Genomic DNA, 27,654 nt, shown 5'->3' with positions numbered 1-27,654 from the left:
TTACTGTGGTCCCTGTTGATATAAACAAAACTGCTCTCAAATATAAATAATATGCATCTTTCCCACAGGTGGGAAGAACTTTATTGAATTATGTGAGATCTCACAGAATCTCTAGAGTAATAAAAATACCTACAATTTACACTGAACTGCTTTTACTGACTTTTTGCCAGACGTCTACCAGTTTTAAACTACCATATACTGCCTGCCTTTCAACTGTCTTCTCCACATGATATACTTCACACACCAACTCTGTTTCTGATCTTACTTCCTAACTCCAATTCATGCATATGCTCTCACTCTCACATTTCCTCCCCCAAAGAAAAAAATAACATTATTTTAACAATATAAATTCGTTTTTATACCACAGGATAACTGCAGGAGAAAATGAACAACGGAAAGAACCCAGTTCTAGAGTCTGATTACAAATTCCAGTTGTCATTTGCTACAGGAGATCCTGGGGAATTTATCCTTTCTATTTTAGTAACACTCAAAGAGCTGATAAAAGGATTAAAACTAGAAAACTTCTCTAAGGCTTTATCTCAGTGTTCAGGACACAATAGGTACTTAATTGTTTCTTTATCTTCACAGGTAATAACAAAGCTCTAATTCTCTCAAGGTTCCCAATAATTTTGTCAAAATTTCTGCCATTAACAATTAAGTGCTCCGTAACATTGCTCTGTTAATAATGTGTCCCAGAGTCATTAAAGTAAGAAATGTGTGTGAATTCTCAAATCTCTGATATACTCCCAGGAACACCTGCAAGTTTGGTACCCACAAAGAAAGAAACTTGGTTAGTTTCTATCACAATAAAAAAACTTTCACTACCATTTCAAGAACTTTGTTGAGATAAGAAAATGTGATGGGGGACAGAGTACTCACTTCGAATGCCTTCATTTTTCCTCTCCTGTGAAATACAGAGCCTTTAATATAGAGTTTAAAAATTTATATCCTAACATTTACCTATCCTAAGCACATAAATATTCAACAAGTTTGGATAATCCATTCTAAACAAGGCGAATTCTAGGCTGAGTCTATTATCCTTAGAGCCTAAGGGTTTATAAAATAACTTGTCTTCAATTCCTGTTCTACTCTTAGCTATATGTACCAAATCACAATCACTGAAAATTAATCTTTCTGCTTCCCTATAATTAAAAAAGTCTGAATGCTACACTGAAGTCTCAGAAATTACTATAATCCGAAGGTATGAAATTTCAAAATCCTTTTTATTTAAGTCATATATAATTCTTATCTGGCAGATGGCTAGAGTATAAAAATACAATTTATTACAGTGCTTTATAATATCAGAGAAATTCATAACATTATTGGGATACATTACAATTCTTAATTTTACATTAATGAATAAGAATATTGTAAATAAAGTTCTCATTGTAATAGTGAGCGTATTTTTTTTTAAAACTCAGGTTATTTATAAACCTTTCCTACTCCTCTGAGAGCTTCATATGGCTGATTAACATTAAATTTATAAGCAACTATGTTTTCATGGTAAAAAGGATTCAAGATATAAACACAAATTTTCTTTAATGATATAAACAAAAAAGACGCCAACATTCTCTACTTCCTCTTATCACCCTTCATGCCACTGCCTTGATCATCAATTGCCTATCTTCTACTTGTCATAAAACTAAGGAACACACCAAAATTAATATTATACATAATGCTGATCATAATGAAATATAAAATCAGGTAAAAACCAGAATGGTTGATTTTAAATTCAGGTACCCATACACTCAGGCCTGATTAACAAATTCTTAATAATTTCCCCATAAAGCTGCCATGCACCTACCAAACTAACGTTGGTGGTCAATGATGCTGACAGAGCCAAACATCAGATGAGATGAAAACGAGCAAAAAGGCAGAAGAAAGTTGCCAAGCACTCTATATAACTACTTCATAGTGAAATTTCATGAATTTATTTGAAGTATCTGAGGTAATTCTAATATCAGATACAGCCAAATATCTAACACACTTTTTAAAGAACATTTAAAGGAAAATAAATAACTTGAGATAATTTCCAATATTCCTAACTCATACAATAATCTATAATAAAACACGGAATTTTTATATTTTTACTCAAAAGGCTAATGATAACAGAAGATATATACTGTTTAGATTCAGAACAACATTCAGATAAACTTCCATAAAGCAAAAATATCTCCAGTTAATAGGATTATTTTTATCTCTTGCGTTTAAAATTTTAAATGTACACAAGTAAAATTATCCCTGTACAGTAGCTTTGTACACAACTGCAGAGAAGAAGGACTGGAATATAAAACAGGTACTAAAAAAAGAAAGTCTAGGGGCACATGTTCTCAGGATCTCCTGAGGGCTGTGTCACAGCAAAAAAAAAAAAAAAAAAAAGTCTATATAGTTGTCCCACACAGAATCTTCCTTGTATTTTGTTCATTTTACTTTTCTATATTTTTTAGATTTTTTTCATAATTAACCTCTATCATTTCTATTCTTATAAAAATCATTAAAAGGGCCGGGTGCAGTGGCTCATGCCTGTAATCCCAGCACTTTGGGAGGCTGAGGCAGGCAGATCACAAGGTCAGGAGATGGAGACTATCCTGGCTATCACAGTGAAACCCTGTCTCTACTAAAAACACAGAAAATGAGCTGGGCATAGTGGTGGGCGCCTGTAGTCCCAGCTACTCGGGAGACTGAGGCAAGAGAAATGCTTGAATCCAGGAGGCGGAGGTTGCAGTGAGCCGAGATTGCGCCACTGCACTCCAACCATGGGCGACACAGCTAGACTCAGTCTCAAAAAAAAAAAAAATTCATTAAAGAATTATTATGCTTTCCCCTGAGGACTTATCCTATACCTTTAGTTTAAGGATAGCCAGAAATTTGAAAGAAAATCATTTGTGGTTGCATCAGCAATCAACAGAGCAATTTCTGCAATGATACAAATACCCTATGATCTGTGCTGTCCAATACAGTAGCCATTAGACACGTGGTTATTGAGCACTTTGAATGCTCAATTCCATTCAAAGAATGGAATTCTTAAAGCCTAAAAACAACTTAATATTCAATCCATATGCTAAATATTAGGAAAGCAAAATTTCTTATGTTTATAAATGAAAAGCCTATAAAATAAAATATCTTGCAGCAAGGAGGATAAAAGCAATACCCTCCACAAAAATCACTGTTACATCCTCTAATTGTTTATAGCTGGTGGATTGCACATCCATAATCCTTACTACCTACTAGGAAAAAAAACACTGAAAAAGGAAATAAATGAACTAAGATCCTCCCAGCTACGTAGAAAGCTTAGGTGTGTTTTTTATTTCCATCATAGTGCCATATTCCACAACGTTCAATATAACTTGTGCTTGGTATCTGCTGCACTGTCATTATTTTAAAAATCAGCTATCCCAGAAAAGTAACGTTACCATTACCCTGTATTTCTAAGCTCTGACAGATGAAGTTTTGAGCTTGTGAACACAGACATGTAACTAATTTAATTTTTTTAATGTGCAGTATTAATCTTTTATCATGAACTTGGTCAGTGCCTTGCTAAAATAGGACGCTGTCAATATTTTAGAATTGTTAAATATATGCAACATTTAAACTTTTTTCTTTTCAACTTAAAAGATTAACTGCAGTAGGTGGGTGACTACAAATGGTAGAGAAAAAACAGATTTTAGTACCCCAATGGTTTTAAATGAGTGAAACTTTTAGGCTGAATATAATAAAAACAAATATGCAGTCCTGCCCATAATTTTTATTTATTTTTATTTATTTATTTGTTTATTTTTTTGAGATGGGGTTTCGCTCTTGTTGCCCAGGCTGGAGTGCAATGGTGTGGTCTCAGCTCATTGCAACCTCGGCCTCCCGCGTTCAAGCGATTCTCCTGCCTCAGCCTCCCAGGTAGCTGGAATTACAGGCACCCACCACCATGCCCAGCTAATTTTTGTACTTTTAGTAGAGACGGGGTTTCACCATGTTGGCCAGGCTGGTCTCGAACTCCTGACCTCAAGTGATCCGCCCGCCTCAGCCTCCTAAAGTAGTGGGATTACAGGTGTGAGCCACCACGCCCAGCCCTGCCCGTAATTTTTAAAAGCCAACCATATGCATACACAATGGTTGAGCATCCAGCAACCAGCAGACTCCTTAAAATAGATTAAGGGATTTAAGCAGACAACAGGTCAATGTATCATCCCTGAAATATGGCTATTTGGCCAGGCACCATGGCTCACACCTATAATCCCAGCACGTCTATAATCCCAGCACAAGGCAAGAGGATTCCTTGAGCCCAGGAGTTCGAGACCGGCCCAGGCAACATAGTGAGGCCTTGTCTCTACAAAAATTAAAAAAAATTAGCCAGGCATGGTGTGGTGCGTGCCTGTGATCCCAGCTACGTGGGAAGCTTGAGGCGGGAGGATGGCTTGGGTCTGGGAAGTTGAGGCTACAGTGAGCCATGATTGCACCACTGCACTCCAGCCTGGGCGACAGAGCAAGACCCTGTCAAAGGAAAAGGAAAAGAAGAGGAAGAGGAAAAGGAAATGGAAGGAAATTTTAAAAATATTCATGGCCCAAATTAATAAATTATATTATACACATCAACAGCAATAATCAGCTCACCAAGGTCTAGTCTGATCAGATCTCTAGCATTATCAGTTCTGAATACCACATTTCAACAGGTGATAACACAAAGAGGGCTACAAGTTTGGTAAAGGATGTGGAAACTGCCATATGAAAACTATCTTAACTAAGTTTAACTGAGGAGAATCAAACAGGATTGAAGCTTTACTTAAATATTTAAAAAGCAGTCACTTAGATGAGAAGATTAATTGCACTTTGGGTAGTGCCAATGAATGAGTATAACTTAATTCAGCTCGTTCAAAGGTAGGAAAAATTAAACACACCAAAAATTAAATGGGCCATCACTGGCTCATATAAATGCAAAGAATTAAAGCATATATTACTAAGCTATTTTAGTGGGAGTTAGAAAGGAGATACCTTATTTTGGATACAATTCTAATTTGCATTTTAAAAAAAAATCCTTGGACTCTATGATTCTAAGTACAACCCTGCAAAATTTATACAATAAAAAATAAGATAAAATTAAAAATTAAAAAAGAATTATGGTTTTTAGAAGCTTGTAACTTTCTCAATAAAAGACCACTCAAGACAACGCAGTTTTAAAATAAGACTATTTTAGGGAAAAAGAAAAACCCCTATATTAACCTAATGGGGATAAATATTGCAAACATTTTTATTAAAATCACTGAAATATTAGCAGTTGTTTAATGGGTATAAAGTTTCAGTTTTACAAGATGAAAAGAGTTCTGGAGATTAACACTACTGAACAGTACATCTGAAAAGGTTACAATGGTAAATTGCATGTTATGTATATTTTGCACTAGTTTTTTTTTTTTTTTTTTAAGGTACTAAACTAGATAATACCTGTGGATAATTAAAAATACTTAGTATTATACCAGTCACTCATCAATGAGCACCTACTCCATCCTGGTCACTTTTATTGGCTGCTAGGTATCCAAAGTGAAGGCAAACTGGTTCCTGTCTCCTTTATTTTCCCATATATCTTTTTTTTCTCCTGGATCCTCTTTTCTAACCCATCTGCCTTCCTCACTCCTCTTTCTTCCTTGGTTCTACCTTACTATCTTGATCCTTAACTAAAGATACTTTCCCGTGAGTCACTTTTGTGCACTATAAACTTCTGTTTACACAAGAGAAGCAGGGGCGGGGAGGGAATAAGAAGAAAGACAAAGAAGGAAGAAGAAATCTTTTAACTCTAAACAACTTATCAGACTTTTTCCACTTGGACATCCCAACATCATCTTAAATTCGCCAAGTAAAAATTAAGTTTCTTGCACTGTTCAAAAATTCTCTAAGTTTCCTTTTCATTAATAGCACCTAGTCAAATCATTTCTTTATGCCTACGCATCTAATTGATTACTGCTAAGTCTTCCCTAACACTTCTCCCATAACCATTCCCCTTTTTCTTTTTACCTATTATTTCCGCAAATTCCAGTGAATGCCCGTACCACACTGTTACTGTCACTTGTATGAGCCCAGCTCATACCCTAAACAAACAAAACCCACTCTTCCAGCAATGCTATTTATTGTCATGCTTCCCAGCTCTTAAACTTCCAATTATTTCCTACTGCCTATAACAGTGAGTACTTGGCTCCAGTCCCAGCCTACACATCCATATTTTTTCTTTCCCTGTTCCCCAACACAAAGCCCACTCTACTCCAACCCCATATCAAACTCTCATCCCACTAACTTCCTACATTTTTAACAGCTTGTTATTCAGACATCCTAAAGAGGTGGCAAACTATGTAACTATAGCAGATCACCCCTGCTACTTCTAACACAGATCAGTAGAAGAATTTGTTGCAGTAATCCAGACAATATCAAGAAAAGGTGTTTCTCTACTGCACCACTACCATCACCACCACCGACTTAGTTATCAGTGTTTTCTTACTCTACATTATGTATAAAGAGACATACTATCTAATGTATAATATTAATATTACTATTCTTCTGACCTGTTCCCAACAAATCCCTAAAACTGTATGCATCATTAAACTTGATATCCTTTCCAGAAAGATGTGTGGTAAATCAGAAGGAAATTCTTCCTGTTTGTGGGTATTCGGCAATGCCTTTGCCTGGCTGTTTTTAAAACACCATAAATATGCTTAGGAATCTAAAAGGATTGAAACTACCTGAATCTAAACCATTTTTGAAACGTCAACACATTATACTTTTTTTTTTTTTATGAGGGAAGAGTTACAATTAAAATAATCAAGTTTTTTTTGTGTGTGTTTTTTGTTTTTTGTTTTTTTCTAAGGCAAGGTCTCACTCTGTCACCCAGGCTGGAGTGTAGTGGCACAATCACAGCTCACTGCAGCCTTGACCTCCCAGGCTGAGGTGCTCCTCCCACTTCAACCCCCTCAAGTGGCTGGGACTACAGGCACACGCCACCACGCCTGGCTAATTTTTGTACTTTTTGTAGAGATGGGGTTTCACCATGCTGTCCAGGCTGGTCTCAAACAATCCACCCGCCTTGGCCTCCCAAAGTGCTGGGATTACAGGCATAAAGTATTACTGATTCTTAATGACATATCTACTCCTGAACTTACATATCAAACTTGCAGACTTTTTCTTTTTAATTTCATTTACTATTTTTGAAAATTTATTTATCACCACTTCAAAAAGGCATATATAGTAAAAAGTCTCTCTCCTAGTCCTGACCCCAGCCAGCCGCCCAGTTCCCTTTCCCAGGAGCAACAAATATTTAAAATTTCTAACATATTCAAGATTATATTGTAAAGAAAAAGAAAAAAGAGATTATATCGTGCAGATGTAAGCACATATACTTTTCCTACCTTATTAATATTTTTATAAATACTGTTTTGTAACTTGCTTCAGATTCTAGATGTCTCAGATACCCTTTCTCCTCCCCTTTGTTAATAGAACCCCTAAATTTAATTAGGCACATTTTTACACAGACTGAAGGCTGAGATTCCCAGCCATCCTTGTAGGTGTGGCTTGGTGATTAAATTCTGCCCAATGGAATATAAGGGAAAGACAGGCTCCACTTCAACCCCTCCTCTGCCTACTTGGGTAGAATCATCCAGATGGCAAGAACTTCAGTAACTCTCCTGGATTAAGAGGTAGATGCCATAGCTGAGAACGGCAGAGTAGGAAATGGAAGCCCATGTTCCTGGAACAGTAGAGTTCCAGTGCAGCCCAGAACTGACTGTTTTTGAGAATTCTTTAAGAGACAGATGGGTGTGTAACCCTCTTTCCTCGCTTAAGAACAAAAACAAAAAAAAAAAACAAAGCTGGGTGCAATGGCTCACACCTGTAATCCCAGCACTTTGGGAGGCTGAGGTGGGGGGATTACTGGAGACCACCCGGGGCAACATAGGGAGACTCCCATCTCTACAAAAACATTTTTAAAAATTATGCTGGCATGATGGCACACACCTGTGGTCCCAGCTACTCAGGAGGCTGAGAGGTGGTAGGATCACTTGAGCCCAGGAGGTGGTGGCTGAGGTGAGCTGTGATCATGCCACTGCAGCCTGGGCAATGCAGTGAGACTCTGTCTCAAAACCAACAACAACAACAACAACAAAAAAAACAACTGCCTAATGAAATAATCATTAACACACACAAAAAGGATGGAGGGAAGAAAAAAAGAAACCCAGTTAATCGTCACCCATATCTAACATTTTAGAGATGACAAAGGAACTTAAACATTTGTCACTCTACCCTGTCTGTCTCTCTATTTCCTACTTTCAATTAATACACATCTTCTGTCAAAAGAGTCAGTAGAGGGGTTGAACGCGGTGGCTCGCGCCTATAATCCCAGCACTTTGGGAGGCCGAGGCGGGTTGATCACCTGAGGTCAGGAGTTCGAGACCAACCAAGCCAACATGATGAAAACCCGCCTCTACTAAAAATACAAAAAATTAGCTGGGCGTGGTGGCGGGCGCCTGTAATTCCAGCTACTCAGGAGGCTAAGGCAGGAGAATCGCTTGAACCTGGGAAGCGGAGGGTGCAGTGAGCCAAGATCGCGCCACTGCACTCCAGCCTGTGCAATGAGAGCAAAACTCCATCTCAAAAAAAAAAAAAAAAAGTCAGTAGAATTAAAGTTAGATGCCAGTCTGAATCCTAGATTTTTCAGTCTCTTTGGGCCTACTACTCTGCATTCATGGGATGTGTTGAATGCTAATGAGTAAACAAGCATCATTCAACATTCAAGAAACCATCACTGGCACTTTAAGAACCATTCTTTTCAAATAAACTATTTAAAACACTTTGCTATTGCAAAATACTCTCAAAGAATTACACTACTGAAATCAAACTAGACAACTTAGTAAAGTGTTGATAGCTAATATTTGAGCTCTTGATATGTACCAAGCACTATTCTAAGCAACTTATACTTATTCTTTAATCCTCACAATTACTATGAAATGGGGTCTATTACAGTAATTATCCCTACTTCACTGACAGGAAAACTGAGGCCTAAGTAAATCCTGTGCTCATGGTCACAAAGCTACAAACTAGCAAAGGGTGGATTCAAACAGTATGGCTTCACAGCCTCTGAGCAGTAAGGTAGTTGACTCAGGTCATCCCCAGGGACCTAAAGTCATGTGCAAGAACGACCCTCTCCATAATCAGCTTTTTCTCCTACACACTAGCTCCTCCTCCCCAACTCCACACCAAGCAGAAAAGCAACACATAAAATTTCAACTCCTAGCTCTCACAAACCATTCCCAGACTTAGCCTCAGTTCTCTACCATATTTTCTCACCCCTCTTTATTTTAAATCATTATAAAAAGCAATCATCACTATAACAAAAAATAAAAAACAGACATAAACATATCCAAAACAAAAGTAACCCAACCAAAAAACACTAAGTTCCCATATTCAAAAGACACCTGTGACAGAAAAATAAAACACTACTACATATATACATATGTATATGTATAAAATAATATACCAGTTCAGACTAAGTGTAGTATGTATCTGGAAAATGTTAAACAGCTTTATCCCACTTTTTTGCAGCTTCGGAATGACAACTCCTTAGTTCACCTTGTGTTGTTGATTTTTCTCTCTTTAGTATTTTTGGCAAATGTTAGGAATAACGCTCAAAATCCTAAGGAAATTGAACACTCGAACAAAGGATTCTTAGCAAAGCAATTTTACTTCTGCATAGAGGGGTGCCTCCTTGGCCAGTCACCATGAGAGCACACCTGAACAAAGGGGCACGAGAGCCTTTATTCCTGACGCAAGTCCTGCCCCTGTACCCTTTCCTCATTGGCCGGCGTCGGGTCGTACAATCTAAACTAATCCCGGTTGGCTGAACATTTGAATTTTTTTAGATAAGGTGGGCACGTAAAAGAAAGTGGCGAGGAAAGGGGAAAAGGTGTCTGTAACGAGCTAGAAAGTTAGTCCTCTTTCCAAATAAGGAAAGGAATGTGAGCTGGTACTGATAACGCCTGGTACCGTGGCGTGCCTGGGCATCTATAACAAAGGCAAAAAGGAAAAAAAAAAAGGAGAAAAAGGAAAAAGGGGGAAGGGAGGGTACTATGAATTAAAGAATAAAAGACTGATCAGATTATTTGAAGAGAAACCTCATCATATCCCACAGCAAAGAAATGACAAATACAGCTGCAACAAAGCAAACTAAGCTGTACTGTCTCAACAGTCAACAAGTTGCTAGTTTACTAACTCCAAAACTTATCTTAGATGCATGCAACCACATGAATTAATGGATTCTATATTCACACACACAGACACACACACACACAAATACACACTCACACCCAGTATACATTAAATAAAAAGAAGCTGTATTGACACAACAGCTATTTTCCAAATTTTTTTGTAGCATCCTAAATGTAACATTGTAAAGATGGAATATATTCAAGTACATTATAAAGTCTCCTTACTCAAATTAAGCAACGAATTAAGCCTTAAATGATCTTTTAAAACCTGTATTTTGGGGCCAAGGACAGTATGAGAGATAATTTCAGTTCAGAATGATCCTGTGATTTTCCATATAAAAAAGTTGGCAAGGCCGGGCGCAGTGGTTCACGCCTGTAATCCCAGCACTTTGGGAGGCTGAGGCGGGTGGATCACGATGTCAGGAGTTCAAGACCAGGCTGGCCAATATGGTGAAACCCCATCTCTACTAAAAATACAAAAATTAGCCAGGCGTGGTGGCGCGCGCCTGTAGTCCCAGCTACTCAAAGGCAGAGGCAAAAGAATCACTTGAACCTGGGAGGCGGAGCTTGCAGTGAGCAGAGATTGCGCCACTGCATTCCAGCCTAGGTGACAGAGCGAGACTCCATCTCAAAAAAAAAAAAAAAGTTGGCATTATAACCCTTTATTTTTTAATTTAATTTGCTTGTGCTACTCCACAGGGTCTATTATTTACCTAGAGGTTGATAGAAACTGTCTTACAGCAATCATTATGCCTGTCATTTAATCTGCACACATTTAACTCAGAATTCCAAAAAGATACATGTATAAAGAAAGCCTGCCTGCAGCAAAATTATGTAGACCATATCTTTATGAAGGTAAAAGACTACATTATTCTGCATGCTGTACCCTGGTCAAATATGTAGTTCAAATTAGTATCTTTGGTAGCAAAGTATGCATTCCTTTGCCTTACACACATTTTTAAATAAATGCACATAAAAAGGAAAAAGCAAGCACTTCAGGCTGCACGAAAAGGTGGAAGAGATAGGGTTTATGAGCATGAGCTCCACTGAAAATATGCCTTGAATTCTACAACTTCTAAAATGTAGGCACTTAGATTTATTTCTTGAACATATGAAAAACCTTAAATCTAGAGAAACTGCAACATGATCAAGGACCCTCCCCCAAAATAAGTGCCTTAAAAAAAAAAGCTTTTTAATAGGCCCGAATATACCCTTTCAGACTTTTCTCTATGCATATATGCAAAGAGTAAAAATCTTTTTGTTTTTTTCTTTTGAAAGGTCTCACTTTGTCACCGAGGCTAGGGTGCAGAGGTGCGCCATCATGTTCACTGCAGCCTGGACCTCCCAGGCTCAAGCGATCCATTGCCTCAGCCACCCAAGTAGCTGGAACTACAGGAACGCACCAACACGCCTGGCTAATTTTTGTGTTCTTTTTTTGTAGAGACAAGGTTTCACCATGTACACCAGGCTGGCCTCTCGAACTCCTGAACTCAAGTGATCTACCTGCCTCGGCCTCCCAAAGTGCTAGGATTACAGAACTGAGCCACTGCACCCAGCCTAGTACAAATCTTTTTATGCAATTTTATAAAGTTTTAAAAAATTTTTATTTGATTCAATATATTGTTTATCATGTCAAAACATATAGCTCTCAAAATTAACATCTGCATAGCATTTTATTGAACAGTTAAACTATAATTTGTTTCTATTGAAGAGTATCTGATTGTTAACCAAGTTTTTGCTATTATTAGGATAAGTTCCTCACAGTTAAATTAAAAGCACAATTTAAGCTTCTGATAAGCCAACCAGCAAAGCTGAACCAATATAACCTTCCACCAGCAGTGCTCGTTTCAAGTTTTTTCATTGCTTTTTCCCTAATATTTTACTAGCTAAGTTTATTACTTCTTTCATGAATTATCAACCTGTCCATACATTGTGCATAGTTCTCAGTATACTACATCATAAATAGTTCTTTTCCTAAATGATCTGTCAGGTGCTATTTATATATAAAGGATTTCTATATATAATGTTACAGAATATTTTTTCTCAGATTACATTTATCTTTGACTTCTTTACAGAGTTTTTGATGTAAAAGTTTCCCTATTTTCTCAAAACCACCCACCATTTCCTTCACAGTACATAAGTTTGGTTCAGAATTAGAAAATCCCCAGAATCTGACCCGATGTAAAACACTTACCAATATTTTCTTCTACTGTAAAGCAAGCACCTAATTGCATTTTTCTTCCCTGTGCAATGTTGTACTGGCCAGGTATGAGTCAAGATCTTTAATTTCCCTCTTCTCTCATGAACTAAAAAACTTAACCATGCACACACAGCTCTGTTTCTGGGATTTATATTCTACAACCAAAGTTCTCCAACAAATGTACTGGTAATGGGTAATAGGAGTGGCAAGACAGGGAGAGCTTTTAACCGCTAGAGCTACCAGGCATAAAACAGCCAGGACGCCAGGGGAGCCGAAGTCTTTCAAACAGAGCGCTTGTGTATGTACCAATCTTAAGAGCCCTCAAGAAATTCTCTCAGTAATTGGTGCTATCAATCTTCCATGTAAGCCATAAAATGAAGAGCTGGGAAGGGCTTCCACTTCAGGACAACCACTGAAACCTTGTACTGAAAACTAAAGATGTCAGATTAAACACAATGGCAGGCGACCAACACAAAGTTCTTAAGTTCTTAAGTCCTACAAAGAATGGACTTTGGGGGCGGTCAGGGGAACCAGAACTAAGAGAAGTGGAGACAGACAGAATATCAAAGTGACTTTTTGTATGACATTCTGAAAGCCTGTTGAACCTTAGTGTTGGGTCTGGGGTCTTATTTGGGGGACAGAACACAAGGCCTGAAAGCCACCTAAGAAGAAGAGTCAAATAAGATAACCGCTCAGAACACTGAGCCTCAATGAGCGAACACCTTCAATCTAAGTAAAAACTAAAAAGTAATAATAAACCAATTTTTAAAATGTTATTTTAAAACTGTTCTTGAAGGACAAAGAAAACTGCCAATCCATGATGGCAATGAGTGGAAAAGAAAATCTGAGTATTGGCCGGGCGCGGTAGCTCACACCTGTAATCCCAGCATTTTGGGAGGCCGAGGCGGGCAGATCATGAGGTCAGGAGATCGAGACCATCCTGGCTAACACGGTGAAACCCTGTCTCTACTAAAAATACAAAACAATTAGCCGGGCGTGGTGGCGGGCGCCTGTAGTCCCAGCTACTCTGGAGGCTGAGGCAGGAAAATGGCATGGACCCGGGAGGCGGAGCTTGCAGTGAGCCAAGATCACGCCACTGCACTCCAGCCTGGGACACACTCAAAAAAAAAAAAAAATCTGAGTATTTACACAACCATAAGCCTGAATTCACCTGACCTGGGTAGAACACAAACTTCAGATGAGAATTTAACTATAGATGGTCTTCAACTAATAACAATCCAAAGTATAGGCCAAAATCAAACACAGTATTATCACATTCCTGGCCCAAAAGAAATCCTACAGTTCCCACCCCCCCCCCCCGCAAAAAAGTCTTTATATTCAAAAACTCAGTATACCAGGTGGGGAGATGGGGGGTAGGGCAGAGCAAAGAAGGTAATCAACATGTAGATATATTTAAATGAATATTTATTATTTAATGCAATATTTTAATCACAACAAATGTAAATGGAATAAATATGCTACAAAAATCGCTTTCAACAAAATTTTTAAATCCAGATTTATGCAATTTGGACACACCTAAAATATAACATAGAAAGACTTAAAAAGACAGAAAAATACTACAAACATAATCAAAAGAAAGTTGGCACTGTGCCAGATACCATGAGTCACAATAAAGATACAGAAATCAAGAGAGCTGGTGCATGAATACATATATTTAGCAATAAAGAGCTCAGAAACAGAACTTGTATGTGTGGAAACCTGTAACGCAACTGGCAAACAATAACCTAACAAAAAAGTGGTGGCAAGCCTGCAAGTTATTTCTAACGGGAGAAAAAAAAATAAAGTGGACTCCTGTATCTACATATAAAAAAACCTATTAAAGGCCCTAATGTGAAACTATATAAATCCTTAAGAAGAAAACACGGAAAAATGGCTTTGACATCAGGATAGTGTGGGATTTCTTTAAAATTAGACAAAAAGTACAAGTCATTAAAAAAGGCTGATAGATTAATTCAACTACGTCAGTGCTCAGAACTTATGTTTATAAAAAAAAAAAGTATAAAGGCAAGCCACAACTGAGAAAATATACTTTCAACACATGTAGTGACAAAGGATTTATATTTAGAATATATAAGGAACGCCTAAAAATCAAATTTGTTTTTAAAAATACTAATGAGGAAAATGTGGGCCAGGTGCAGTGGTTCACACCTGTAATCCCAACACTCCAGGAGGCTGAGGCGGGCAGATCACTTGAGGTCAGGAGCTCGAGACCAGCCTGGCCAACATGGTGAAACCCTATCTCTACTAAAAATACAAAAATGAGCCAGGAATGGTGGTGTGCACCTGTAATCCCAGCTACTCGGGGGACTGAGGCAGGATAATCACTTGGGAGGCAGAGGTTGCAGTGAGCCAAGATCGTGCCACTGCACTCCAGTCTGGGTGACAAAGCAGGACTTCATCTCGAAAGAAAAGAAAATCTATCTGCCACTGTGATCCACAAATGGCAAGAATGAATAACAAAGCAAAACACAAATTCTTCTAATAGAAGATCAAAGGACAGATAGTTGTATTATGCATTCAGATGCTCCATAAGGGCCCGTGTCTGTTTAAACCACTAGGTGGTAGCCCTGCTCCAGTCTATCACAGCTATAAATTTTTCCAATATGACTAGGAAGGTTTTTCATTTACGAAGTGAAAGGGTAAAGGTAATAAGGTATTGGGCAAATTTAAGTATCTCTCATTATGAGTGTGGCTGTTTTAACAATGTGCTCCACTAATTTGAAAAAGCTCATCTGAAAAACCAGTCCTAAAATCATATTTTGCCAAAAATCTGAATTTAAAGGAAAACTGTCATAACTACTCATAATTTATCACACTAAATACTCAAATACTTTCACATAAAATATGAAATTTGACCATCCAAAATACCATTCCAACTTAGCTTGTATTTCTAAGCTCGTATTCGAATTTTTTATTTTAAACCAGTGAAGTAAATACCAACCCACTCGTGTCAGAAGAAACCTTAAACCCAACATTCTCCATACAAGGCATACATTTGAATTACTGAAGTGATATTCTTGGCATCTCAATCATCCACTCTATAAGGCATTATGAGATTAAAACTTCTTAAGTCTTTGGACTTCTGCTTCAGGCCAAGGTGCAGTAAAAGGGACCAAATTTACTCCTGAATATAACAATTAAATAACTAAAGAAACGTGAAACAAAGAATTTTAGACATTGAATATCAGAATACATGACAATAAACGGAAAATAATGAATGTAAGCTCTAAAATTACCCCAAGCTTACTGCCTAAAGAAACTTTTCAGGCTACAGCACATGTATGGGAAAACTTCTTGGAGGAATCAATACAAGCTGAAATACAATGGAACAATACCCTTATAGTTAATAAATGGGAGGGGAAGGCGGCTGTCAACCTACAATCCTATTTTTTTCTTTCTAAATGCCAACTGACACCATATAACCTACAATTCTATACCCAGCAGAAATATCTTCCATAAATGAAGATGAAAGTATACTTTTTCAGATATACAAAGGCTGAAAGAATTCATCACCAGAAGACCTACAGTCTAAGATGTGTTAAAAGAAATTCTCAGGCAGAAGGAAAATTATACCAAACGGAAATACTGATCTACACAACAAAATAAAGAGTACCTGAAATGGTAGCTCATGGGTAATTATAAGACATTTTTCTCAATTTTGAAAGTCTCCTTAAAACACAACTGACCCAAGAAATCTATCCCCAAATACCCTCCTGTAACTAGTAATTGAGTTTAGCAAGGACATATGCTACAAAGTCAGCATACAAAAATAAATTACATTTCTATAAACAATGAACAATTGGAAGAAAAATTTTTTATCACTTACAATAGCTCCAAAAATATGAAATATATAACGAAATATGTGCAACAGAATCTGTATATGCTAGAAGAACTACAAAACCCTGGTGAAAAGAGTCAAAGAAGTCCTAAATAGTCCTAAATAAGTGCAGAGAGATACTGTGTTCATGAAATTGGGAGACTCAATAGCATTAAGATGAGAAGTCTCCCAAAGTGATGTACAGATTTAATGAAATTTCAATCAAAATTCCAGCAGGATTTTTTTGTAGCTACAGATGACTGTAAAATGTATATGGAAAGGCAAATAAACTAGAATAAGCAAAACAATTTTGAAAAATAATAAGGCTAGAGAATTCACATGTCCTAACAGAGTTTCACTCTGTTGCCCAGGCTGGAGTGCAATGGTACAACTTCGGCTAATTGCAACCTCCGCCTCTGGGGTTTAACCAATTCTCCTGCCTTGGCCTCCCGAGTAGCTGGAATTAGAGGCGCCCACCACCACACCCGGCTAATTTTTGTACTTTTAGTAGAAATGGGGTTTCACCATGTTGGCCAGGCTGGTCTCAAACTCCTGACCTCAAGTGATCCACCAGTCTCTGCCTCTCAAAGCGCTGGGATTACAAGTGTGAGCCACCGTGCCCGGCCCACATGTACTAACTTTAAGACCTATTATAAAGCTACAGAAATCAATTAAAACCATAATGAGGTACCACTATATTATCTATATGAATAGTTAAAATTTTCAGAAAGTGACAATACCAAGTGTTAATGAGGATGCAGAACAAGTGGAACTCTCATACACTGCTGGTGAGAATGCAAAATATTAGTCACTCCAGAACACAGATTGGCAGTTAAATATAAAGTTAAACATACATTTACCACATGACTCAGCAATCCCACTCCTAAATATATAACCCAGAGAAGTTAAAAGTTATGCTCATACCAAAACCTATACATGAATGTTTATAGCAGCTTTATTCATAATCAGTGAAAATTGGAAATAACCCAAATAATCCTTCAATGAATAAATGGATAAACAAACTGTGATACAGCTATACAATGGAATACTATTTAGCAATAAAAAGGAATGAACTACTGACGTAACACACGGGTCAATCTCAAATACATGCTGAGTGAATGAAGCCAGTCTCAAAAGATCACATAGTATATGCATGTGTCTAAACACATCAAATACATAAAATGAGTGAAATTACAAACAGGAATCCCTCATTTTATTGCACTTCACTTTATTGCAAATTTTTGCAAATTGAAGGTTTGTGGCAAGTCTATCAGCACCAGTTTTCCAACAGCATGTGCTTAGCAATATTTTTGCAAATTGAAGGTTTGTGGCAAGTCTATCAGCACCAGTTTTCCAACAGCACGTGCTTAGCAATATTTTATTGCTAAAAAATGCTGACACATTTTTTAGCAATAAAATATTGCTTTTCAATTAAGGTATACACTTCTTTTAGATGTAATGTTATTACACACTTAAGAGACAACAGAATAGTGTAAACATAACTTTTATATGGACCAGGAGACCAAAAAAATTGTGTGACTCACTGTACTGCAATATTTGCTTTCTTACGGTAGTATGGAACCAAACCAAACTCCCAATATCTCCAAGGTATGCCGGTATATGTAAATTATACATCAAAAAGAGTTTATTTTTTAAAAGGAGATTGTTTAAAGTAAAAAATAGTAACAATGTGCTGTGAGGTTTACAACATATACGGATGTAAAATGTCTGACAATACAAAAGACCACAATGAGAGAAATGAAGTATATACTCTTGTAAAGTCCATTCTACACACGACATAGTGTAAATATTATTTGAAGGTAGACTGTGGCAAGTTAAAAGTTGAAATCAAATACTAGAACCGATAAGTGTAATATTGAAGGTGAATATACAATAGTCAATTATATTCCAATATACTAGTAATGAACAACTGGAATTTGAAATTTTAAAAAAAACATTTACAGTAACACCTGCCCCAACCCCCGGAAGAAAGGAGTACTTAGGTATAAATCTAGCAAAATATGTGCAGGATCTACATGTGGAAAACTCATTGTTAATATCAATCCCCCCTAATTTTTATTTATATATATTTATATAGAGATATAAAGGCCATCATAATCAAAATCTCAGTGAGCCTTTTTTGTATGTATCAGCAAGCAGAAAGGCAAAGGAACTAGAATAGCCGAAACAATTATGAAAAAGAACAAAGTCAGAGGATACATATTACCTAATTTCAAGACTTAATACAGTAAGCTATAACAATCAAGGTGGTATTCGTGAAAAGACAAACATACAGATCAACAGAAGACAGAGAACCCAGAAACTGACCCTCAGAAATATAGCCAACTGGTTTTTGACAATGTGCAAAGACAATTTCTTAAAAAAACAGAAAAGCCAGGCGGGCGTGGTGGCTCATACCTATCCCAGCACTTTGGGAGGCCAACACGGGTGCATCACGAGGTCAAGAGATCAAGACCATCCTGGCCAACATGGTGAAACCCCATCTCTACTAAAAATACAAAACTTAGCCGGGCTTGGTGGCGCGCGCCTGTAATCCCAGCTACTCAGGAGGCTGAGGCAGGAGAATCGCTTGAACCCAGGAGGCAGAGGTTGCAGTGAGCCGAGATTGCAGGCACTGCACTTCAGCCCAGGCGACAGAGTGCGACTCCGCCTCAAAAAAAAAAAAAAAAAAAAAAAAAGTCTTTCAACAAATGGTGGTACAACTGGAAGTTCATATGCTCGAATTCCACCCCCTCAAAAAAAGAACCTCTCGACGCATACCTCATGAAGGTGTGATAATAATATTTTCAGGTATATAAATACAGCAGACTCACATGCAGAAAAGAAATATCTCAAAAGGAAGGTCAGTGATGCAGTAAGAAATGGCAAGCAAAAAAGGGGGGGTGTTAAATACATGAGTAACAACATTAAAAATAACTTGTGTTTAAAGCTGGTACAGAATTGCCAGTCGCGGTGGCTCACGCCTGTAATCCCAGCACTTGAGGCTGAGGCGGGCGGATCACCAGGTCAGGAGATGGAGAGCATCCTGGCTAACACGGTGAAACCCCGTCTCTACTAAACATACAAGAAAAATTAGCCAGGTGTGGCGGCGGGCGCCTGTAGTCCCAGCTACTCGGGAGGCTGGGGCAGGAGAATGGTGTGAACCCGGGAGGTGGAGCTTGCAGTGAGCCGAGATCGTGCCACTGCACTCCAGCCTGGGCAACAGAGCGAGACTCCGTCTATTTAAAAAAACAAAAAAAAACAACGGGTACAGAATTCATATATACAACAATGATGGAAGAGGGGAGGGGTAAAGGCTCTAAGAATCTTGCATTGCCTAAGAAAAGGGCAGAAGTACCAACTAGACTTTGATAAGTCAAAAATACACGCTGTATTCCCTAAGGCAGCTGTTCTCAAAGTATGATTCACAGACAACTGGAGTCTCTAAAACCCTTTCAAGAGGTCTGCTAGGTCAAAATTATTTTCATTAATATTAAGATGTTATTTGAACTGATACAAAAGCAATGGTGAGCAAAACTGCTGGCATCTTAGCAAAAATCAAACAGAGCTAAACACTACAGTAATCATGATATTCTTCACCACCACTTAGTTGTTTTTTTTTTTTAAAGAAAATGCCAGTTTCATTTAATAATATCCTCAATAAAACAGTTAAAAAGTTATTTTATTAAATGTCAACCCTTGAGTACATGTTGTTTTGGTTTTTTTTAATTTGAGACAGAGTTTCGCTCTTATTGCCCAGGCTGGAGTGCAGTGGCATGATCTCAGCTCACTGCAACCTCCGCCTCCTGGATTCAAGCGATTCTCCTCCCTCGGCCTCCCGAGTAGCTGGGATTACAGGCATACGCCACCAGGCCTGGCTAATTTTGTATTTTTAGTAGAGACGGGGTTTCTCCATGTTGGTCAGGCTGGTCTCCAACTCCCGACCTCAGGTGATCCGCTCACCTTGGCCTCCCAAAGTGCTGGAATTACAGGCGTGAGCCACCGTACCTTGCCAAGTACATGTTGTACTAATAAGCTGTGTAACAGAATGGGAACTTTAAAGCATTTTTGTACAATGATTAGTTAAGTGAACTGGCCTCTTTTTTCATGGAGCATCACTTTGACTCAAAAGAATGAATGACAAAATATGTCTATCCAGATTTGGGTAGTTAGAAGACATCTTCTCAAAAATGGGAGTGATGAGCCCATCATTTAAAGAAAAGCAAATAACAATACTTACTGCCAATGATCAAATTTGAAATTTGAAGCAAAAATCAGAATTTTGGAAAACTTCAACCCACCATTGCTGTGAACTTGACAGCTTCGCAAAACTTAAAAGTTTTTTCTGATGAGATTGGTGGTGATATCAATGAATGTAATTTTTTGATAATGTATAATTGCGTTGACATCAGCCAGGCATGATGGCTCATGCCTGTAATCCCAGCACTTTGGGAGGCTGAGACGGACGGATCACTTGAGGTCAGGAGTTCAAGACCAGCCTGGCCAACATGGTGAAAACCTCGTCTCTACTAAAGACACAAAAATTGGCTGGGCATGGTAGCGCACACCTGTAATCCCAGCTACTAGAGAGGCTGAGGCACTAGAATTGCTTGAACCAAGGAAGCAGAGCTTGCAGTGAACTGAGATCATGCCTGGGCAACAGGGTGAGACTCTACCTCAAAAAAAAAAGTTTGTTGACATCAGTAATAACTGATAGTACAGGCATACTTTTGGGGATAATTGGAGACCGCCAAAATAGAATTATCACAACAAAGTGAGTCACATGAATTTTTTGGTTTTCCAGTGCATATAAAAGTTATGTTAACAATATTCAATAGTCTATTACACATGCAATAGCATTTAGTCAAAGAAAATGCACATACCTAATTTAAAAATCATCTGAGCCTTCAGAAAGTTGTAATCTTTTTGCTGGTGGAGGGTCCTGACTCAATGTTCATGGCTGCTGACTGATCAGGGTGGTGGTTGCTGAAGGTTAGGGTGGCTGTGGCAGTTTCTTAGGACAACAATGAAGTTTGCCACATGGATTGACTCTTCCTTTCATGAAAGGTTTCTCGGTAGCATGTGATGCTGTTTGAAAACATTTTACTCATGGTAGAACTTCTTTCAAAACTAGAGTCAGTTCTCTCAAACCCTGCCACTACTCTGTTAACTAAGTTTACAAAATATCCTAAATCCTTTGTTGTCATTTCCACAATATTCACAGCATCTTCACCAGGAGTGAGTTCCATCTCAAGAAACCACCTTCTTTGCTCATCCATAAGAAGCAACTCCTCCATTCAAGTTTTATCACGAGATGGCAGCAATTCAATCACATCTTCAGGCTTCACTTCTAATTTTGATTCTTTTGCTATTTCTACCATATCTGCATTTACTACTTCTACTCAAGTCTAGAACTCTTCAAAGTCATCCATGAGGGTTGAAATCAACTTCTCCCAAACTCCTGCTAATGTGGATATTTTAACCTCATCCCATGAATCACAAGTGTTCTCAATGGCATCAAGAATGGTGAATCCTTCCCAGAAGGTTTTTTATTTACTTTGCCCAGATCCATGAGCGGAATCGCTAACTGCGGCAGCCATATAGCCTTACAAAATGTATCACTTAAATAATAAGACTTGAAAGTCAAAATTAGTTCTTGATCTATGGGCTGCACAATGGATGTTGTGTTAGCAGGCATGAACACAACATTCGTCTCCTTATGTATCTCCACCAGAGCTCTTGGGTAAACAAGTGCATCGTCAATAAGCAGTAATATTTTGAAAAGGAATTTTCTGAGCAGTAGGTATCAACAGTGGACTTATAATATTCAGTAGACTATGCTGTAAACAGATGTGCTGTAATCCAGGCTTTGTTGTTTCACTTATAAAGTATAGGTAAAGTAGATTCAGCATAATTCAAAAAGGTCCCTAGGATTTTCTGAATGGTAAATGAGCAATTGCTTCAACCTAAAATCACCAGCTGCATTAGCCCCTAACAAGAGTCAGGCTGTCCCTTGAAGTTTTGAAGCTAAGCCTTGACTCTTCTCTAGCTATCAAAGTCCTACATGGCATCTTCTTCCAACAGAAGGCTGTTTCATATAGACGGAAAACCTGTTTAGTGCAGTGCAGATCACTGATGAATGATCTTAGCTAGATCTTCTGGATAACTTGCTACACTTCTCCATTAGCACTTGCTACCTCACCTTGCACTTTTATGTTATGGAGATAGCTTCTTTCGTTAAACCTCATGAACCAACCTCTGCTAGCTTCAATCTTTTCTTCTGCAGCTTCCTCACCTCTCTCAGACTTCACAGAATTAAAGAGAATCAAAGCCTTGCTCTGGGTTTGGCTTTGGCTTAAGGCAATGCTGTGGCTGGTTCGATTTTCCACCCTAGACCACTCAAAGTTTGCTATGTCAGCAGTGAGGCTGTTCTGCTTCCTTATCTTTTTTCATGTGTTCACTGGAGTAGCACTTTTAATTCCCTTCAAGAATGTTTTCGGTCAGGTGCGGTGGCTCATGCCTGTAATGCCAACACTTTGTGAGGCCAAGGCAAGGGGATGGCTTGAGGTCAGGAGTTCAAAATCAGCCTAGACAACATAGCAAGACCCCATCTCTACAAAAATGAAAATAGCTGGGTACCTGTCATCCCAGCTACTTGAGAGGCTGAGGTAGGAAGATGGCTTGAGCCCAGGAGCTTGAGGCTGCAGTAAGCTAAGATCATGCCCCTGCACTCCAGCCTGGGCAACAAAGTGAGACCCTGTCTCTTTAAAAACAAAGTTTCCTCTGCATTCACAACTTGGCTGTTTGGTGTAAGAGGCCTAGCTTACACCGTATCATGCCGCTGCACTCCAGCCTGGGCAACAAAGTGAGACCCTGTCTCTTTAAAAACAAAGTTTCCTCTGCATTCACAACTTGGCTGTTTGGTCTAAGAGGCCTAGCTTTCAGTCTGTCTTGGCTTCTATCTTGGCCTTCCTCACTAAGCTTAATCATTTCTAGCTTTGATCTTAAAGTGAGAAATGTCCAACTCTGTCTTTCACTTGAATACTCAGAGGCTACCACAGGGTTATTCACTGGCCTAATTTCAATACTGTGTCTCAGGGAATAGGAGAGGAGAGGGAGCCAGACCAGGGAATGGCCAGTCAGTAGAGCAGTCAGAACACATACAAGTTTATTAATTAAGTTTACTATTGCACATGGGCACGGTTCATGGTGCCCCAAAACAATTACAACAGTAACATCAAAGGTCACTGATCAACGATCATCATAATAGATACAATAATAATGAAAAAGCTTGAAATAGTGTGAGAATTACCAAAATGTGACTCAGTCACTGAGTGAGCACATGCTGTTGGAAAAATGGTTCCAATAGATTTGTGATACACAGGACTGCCACAAACCTTCCATTTGTTTACATATATACATATATGCAAAGCACAATAAAGCAAGGTGTGCCTATAACTCTCCTGTTCCTTCTTTCATGTTAATCCATTTGCCCCAAACAAAAAATATTACAATTTATGTTTCTCTAATCCACTGAAAACATCTCCTCCCTACTATTCAGGGTTATAGTATCATTTCAGTATCTACAAAATCTAAAACATAAATCTTATAATGCCACACCCTCACTTTAAAAAAAAAAAAAAAAAGGTCGATTTATCATCAAACTCACTGCTACTCCCAGGGCCTAGGATAGTATCAGTAAATCATGAAAAGTTCTAACACAATCTATAGCAGTCATGGTGTACCCTAAATAATTTGCGAAGGGTCAACAAAACCCTTCTCTTCTATGGACAAATTTGACCTTGGCATCCTTTACTTCTAAAGCCTGATAAAGGTTGTATGTCAGTTGTATTACAGGTTGAGCATCCCTAATCCTAAATCCAAAATGCTGCTAAGTCCAAAATGTTTTGAGCAATGACATGATGTCACAAGTGGAAAATTCCACACCTGGCCTCATGATGGGTCACTGCCAAAATTTCGTTTAACAAAATTATTTAAAATCTTATATAAAATTACCTGTAGGCTATGTATATAAAGTGCGTGTAAAATATAAATGAATTTCATGTTTAGACTTAACGTTCCATCCCCAAGATCTCTCTTTGTGCATATGCAAATACTCCAAAATCCGAAACACTTCTGGTCCCGAGCATTTTGGATAAGGGATACTCAACCTGTAGTAGTAACACTGATTATGGTGAAAATTATCCCTGATTAATGAAATAAATCTAGAGTCAGAGAACTGCAAATGAACTGTAAATATCTGCTAGGATGCCACAGCTTTGGGATTTCCTCAGAATACTATTTAACTGAGCATATCTCTATAGAGAAAACATGGAAAGTATGACCACAAAACTGTTAAAAAAGATATTGGTTCCTATTTGGGGGTGATGGGGCAAGGGAGGGTGTTTCTAAACCAAGTATGGTAGGCTGAAAAAAAAAATATTACCTTATCTGGTAAAAAGATGGGATTAAGATAAGGATCCTGAAAGGAGGCTCTTGTCCTGCATTATCTGGGTGGGCCCCAAATATAATCGTATGTGTCCTTTTATAAGACAGCAGGAGTTTTCAGGCACACAAAGTAGGCAGTGATGTTAAGACCAGCCACTAGAAGGTAGAAAAAGGCAAGGAACTGATTCTCCACTGGAGCCTCCAGGAATATGGCCCTGCCAACACATTTATTTCAAACTTCTAGCCTTTACAACTGTGAAAGAATAAATTTCTGTGTTTTCAATCACCCAGTTTATAGTTATCTGTTACAGAAGCCACAGGAGGAAACTAATACACCAGAGTAGCTCTGCAACCACCTTTGTGATTCTCATTCTCACATACCTGAGCTGTCACTCATGGACCAAACACAAGCCCCGGGAATCCTCCAAGAGCAAGGCATTGCTCTGCTGGCATGCTGTTTCCTGTGCAATATCCTTCTATGTCAATATGATGCCAAGCGCGACCTGATGAGGTCTTACTTGTCTGAATGACTACTTAGCCTAGAGTTCCCCAGCAGACAACTGCAGTTACTAATGATATTTATAGTGCCAAAGTATCCAAATGCTTTGCCTTTTTTAATGCCATGAGAGCTAAGTGTAGCGGATAGACTCTGAAACCTGACTGGCCAGGTTTTGAATTTTAGCTTCGTATTGTTTGGCCTTGGGCAAGTCACTTAATCTCTTTGTGCTTTATAAAACAGGAAGATTTTATAGCAACTACCCCAAAGGATTATTGTAAGAATTAAAGGAATAAATACCACAATTTAAGATTTTAAGGAAAAATCAGAATTTTTGAAAACTTGTACCCATCGCCACCGTGAACTTTATGAATCACAATTCACAATTTGTATTGTTGTCACAACCCACCTATTTCATCAAGACTCTGAAGTTAATTACAGTTTAGCTGTACATCATATTCTATTTATAACTGCGTATATATCCCTTTCTCATTCTTGATATTTTACATTTATGCTCCCCTTTTGCCCTCTCCCTAAGCCTTACTAGAAGTATGTATATTTAGCTCTTTCCAAAACCAATTTTCGGATTTCTTTAAGAATACATTTTAAATGCTGCACCATAAATCACTTCGACTAAGGTGTACATATGTATGCGTTCACTATAACATCACCCTCTTGAATGTTTCATTAAATGAAAGACTTGGCTTTCTAAGATTGTGCATAATCCCAGAAAAGGCCAAGTAAGTACTGCATGTATCCTAATTGGGGGGGGGGGGGAAACAATGGAGAACTACTGGCCTGCACCACAATAAGAGAAAATGCCAAGGACCTCCGTGATATAACACTACCGAACACCCTTACAAAATCCTTGCTTTCCCTTTAACAGTTCCCTAGACATATCATTTTTTTCTTAACTCCATGCATTGGTTTATAAAGCCTAGTATGCCAAAATGATTCTTTTTTTCCTGACTCATCTATATAGGATCTACTCTTGTCTAGAATTCTAACATATACATAATCACTTGCTTCATATCACACCACCACCCCTAACATGTATGCCTCTATCACCTCCCCCTCTCTCTAATTCTCATTCATATATCTATCCCCAAGTCACATGGAGGGTTGCCATTCTAAATCATCAGAAATTCCTCTAATAGGCGTAGGCTATCTACTGGTAATTTCACCAAACAGACATAGGTAATAAAGAGTAGAACCTAATTTTTTCCCGTGAAGTTAACATCAAATAATGAAAAGCTTTATCCAACATGCATTTCCCAGACCGGAGGAACGAAAGTTTCCAGACAGACCAAGGCACATTACCATGATTTTTCAGAATACCAAGTATAGATACAATCCTAAAAGCTGAAGGAGGAAGAAAGTTAAAAAAAAAAAATAAAAATCATATTACATACAAAATGGCCCACCCCAAACACAGAAGACAAAGAACAGTAATTTCAAAATTTTGAAGGAAAATTATTTCCAACTTAATACCAGACAAACTCTCAATCAAGAGGGTAGAAGAACACAGAAAAACAAAGCATCCAAGAAACAGAGCTCGACACTAGTCAATAGTGAAGCCCCATTCCCCTAAAGATGATGGCATGCCAAATATAAAGCAAAGAGGGAACCTGGAAGGATTATGAGGAAGTTCACCAGAACTGATAGATTATATATTTCAAAAGTAAGGAAAAATATCCAAAAGCACTCTTACAGTTGTTGGGCAAGAATTTGTGATAGGAACCTATAGAAAACTTAATAAAATGATAAAAGGTGATTAGCATTAGGGAAATTATTTAAAGTAAACAGACATCTTAATATTTCTTGGCTTATTAACTAGAAACATCAATAACATAGTAAACATTGTTTATTTAACTAAAGCTGTTATACTGAAAAGATACAGAAATGGGAAAACATGATTTTAAAATATCAACATTATCCTTTATAATAGAAAGCAAAGGCCAGGCACGGTGGCTCACGCCTGTAATCCCAGCACTTTGGAAGGCAGAGGTAGGCGGATCACTTGAAGCCAGGAGCTCAAGACCAGCCTGGGAAACATGGTGAAACCCCATCTCTACTAAAACTACCAGAATTAGCCAGGCATGGTGGTGCGCACCTATAGTCCCAACTACTTGGGAGGCTGAGGCACGAGAATCACTTGAATCCAGAAGGCAGAGGTTGCAGTGAGCCGAGATTGCGTCACTAGACTCCAGCCTGGGCGACAGAGCAATACTTCGTCTCAAAAACAAACAAACAAAAACATCGGCCAGGCGCAGTAGCTCACGCCTGTAAATCCAGCACTTTGGGAGGCTGAGGCTAGCGGATCATGAGGTCAGGAGTTCAAGACCAGCCTGGCCAAGATAGCGTAACCCTTCTTCACTAAAAATACAAAAAAAATTAGCCGGGCGTGGTGGCGGGCACCTGTAGTCAGTCCCAGCTACTTGTG

At 38.3% G+C, this 27,654-nt stretch overlaps 1 protein-coding gene across 16 annotated transcripts in view; it reads right to left on the bottom strand.

Annotated features, from left to right (window-relative positions):
• The window catches only part of KDM6A (lysine demethylase 6A), a 234,187-nt gene that overhangs the window by 148,840 nt on the left and 57,693 nt on the right, over positions 1-27,654 (bottom strand). The gene's annotated exons all lie outside the window — the stretch shown is intronic.

Source organism: Pongo pygmaeus, chromosome X (assembly GCF_028885625.2).
Source record: "Pongo pygmaeus isolate AG05252 chromosome X, NHGRI_mPonPyg2-v2.0_pri, whole genome shotgun sequence".
NCBI lineage: Eukaryota > Metazoa > Chordata > Mammalia > Primates > Hominidae > Pongo > Pongo pygmaeus.
Note: the sequence above shows the minus strand (reverse complement) of the source record. Positions and strands in the feature narration are given on the sequence as shown.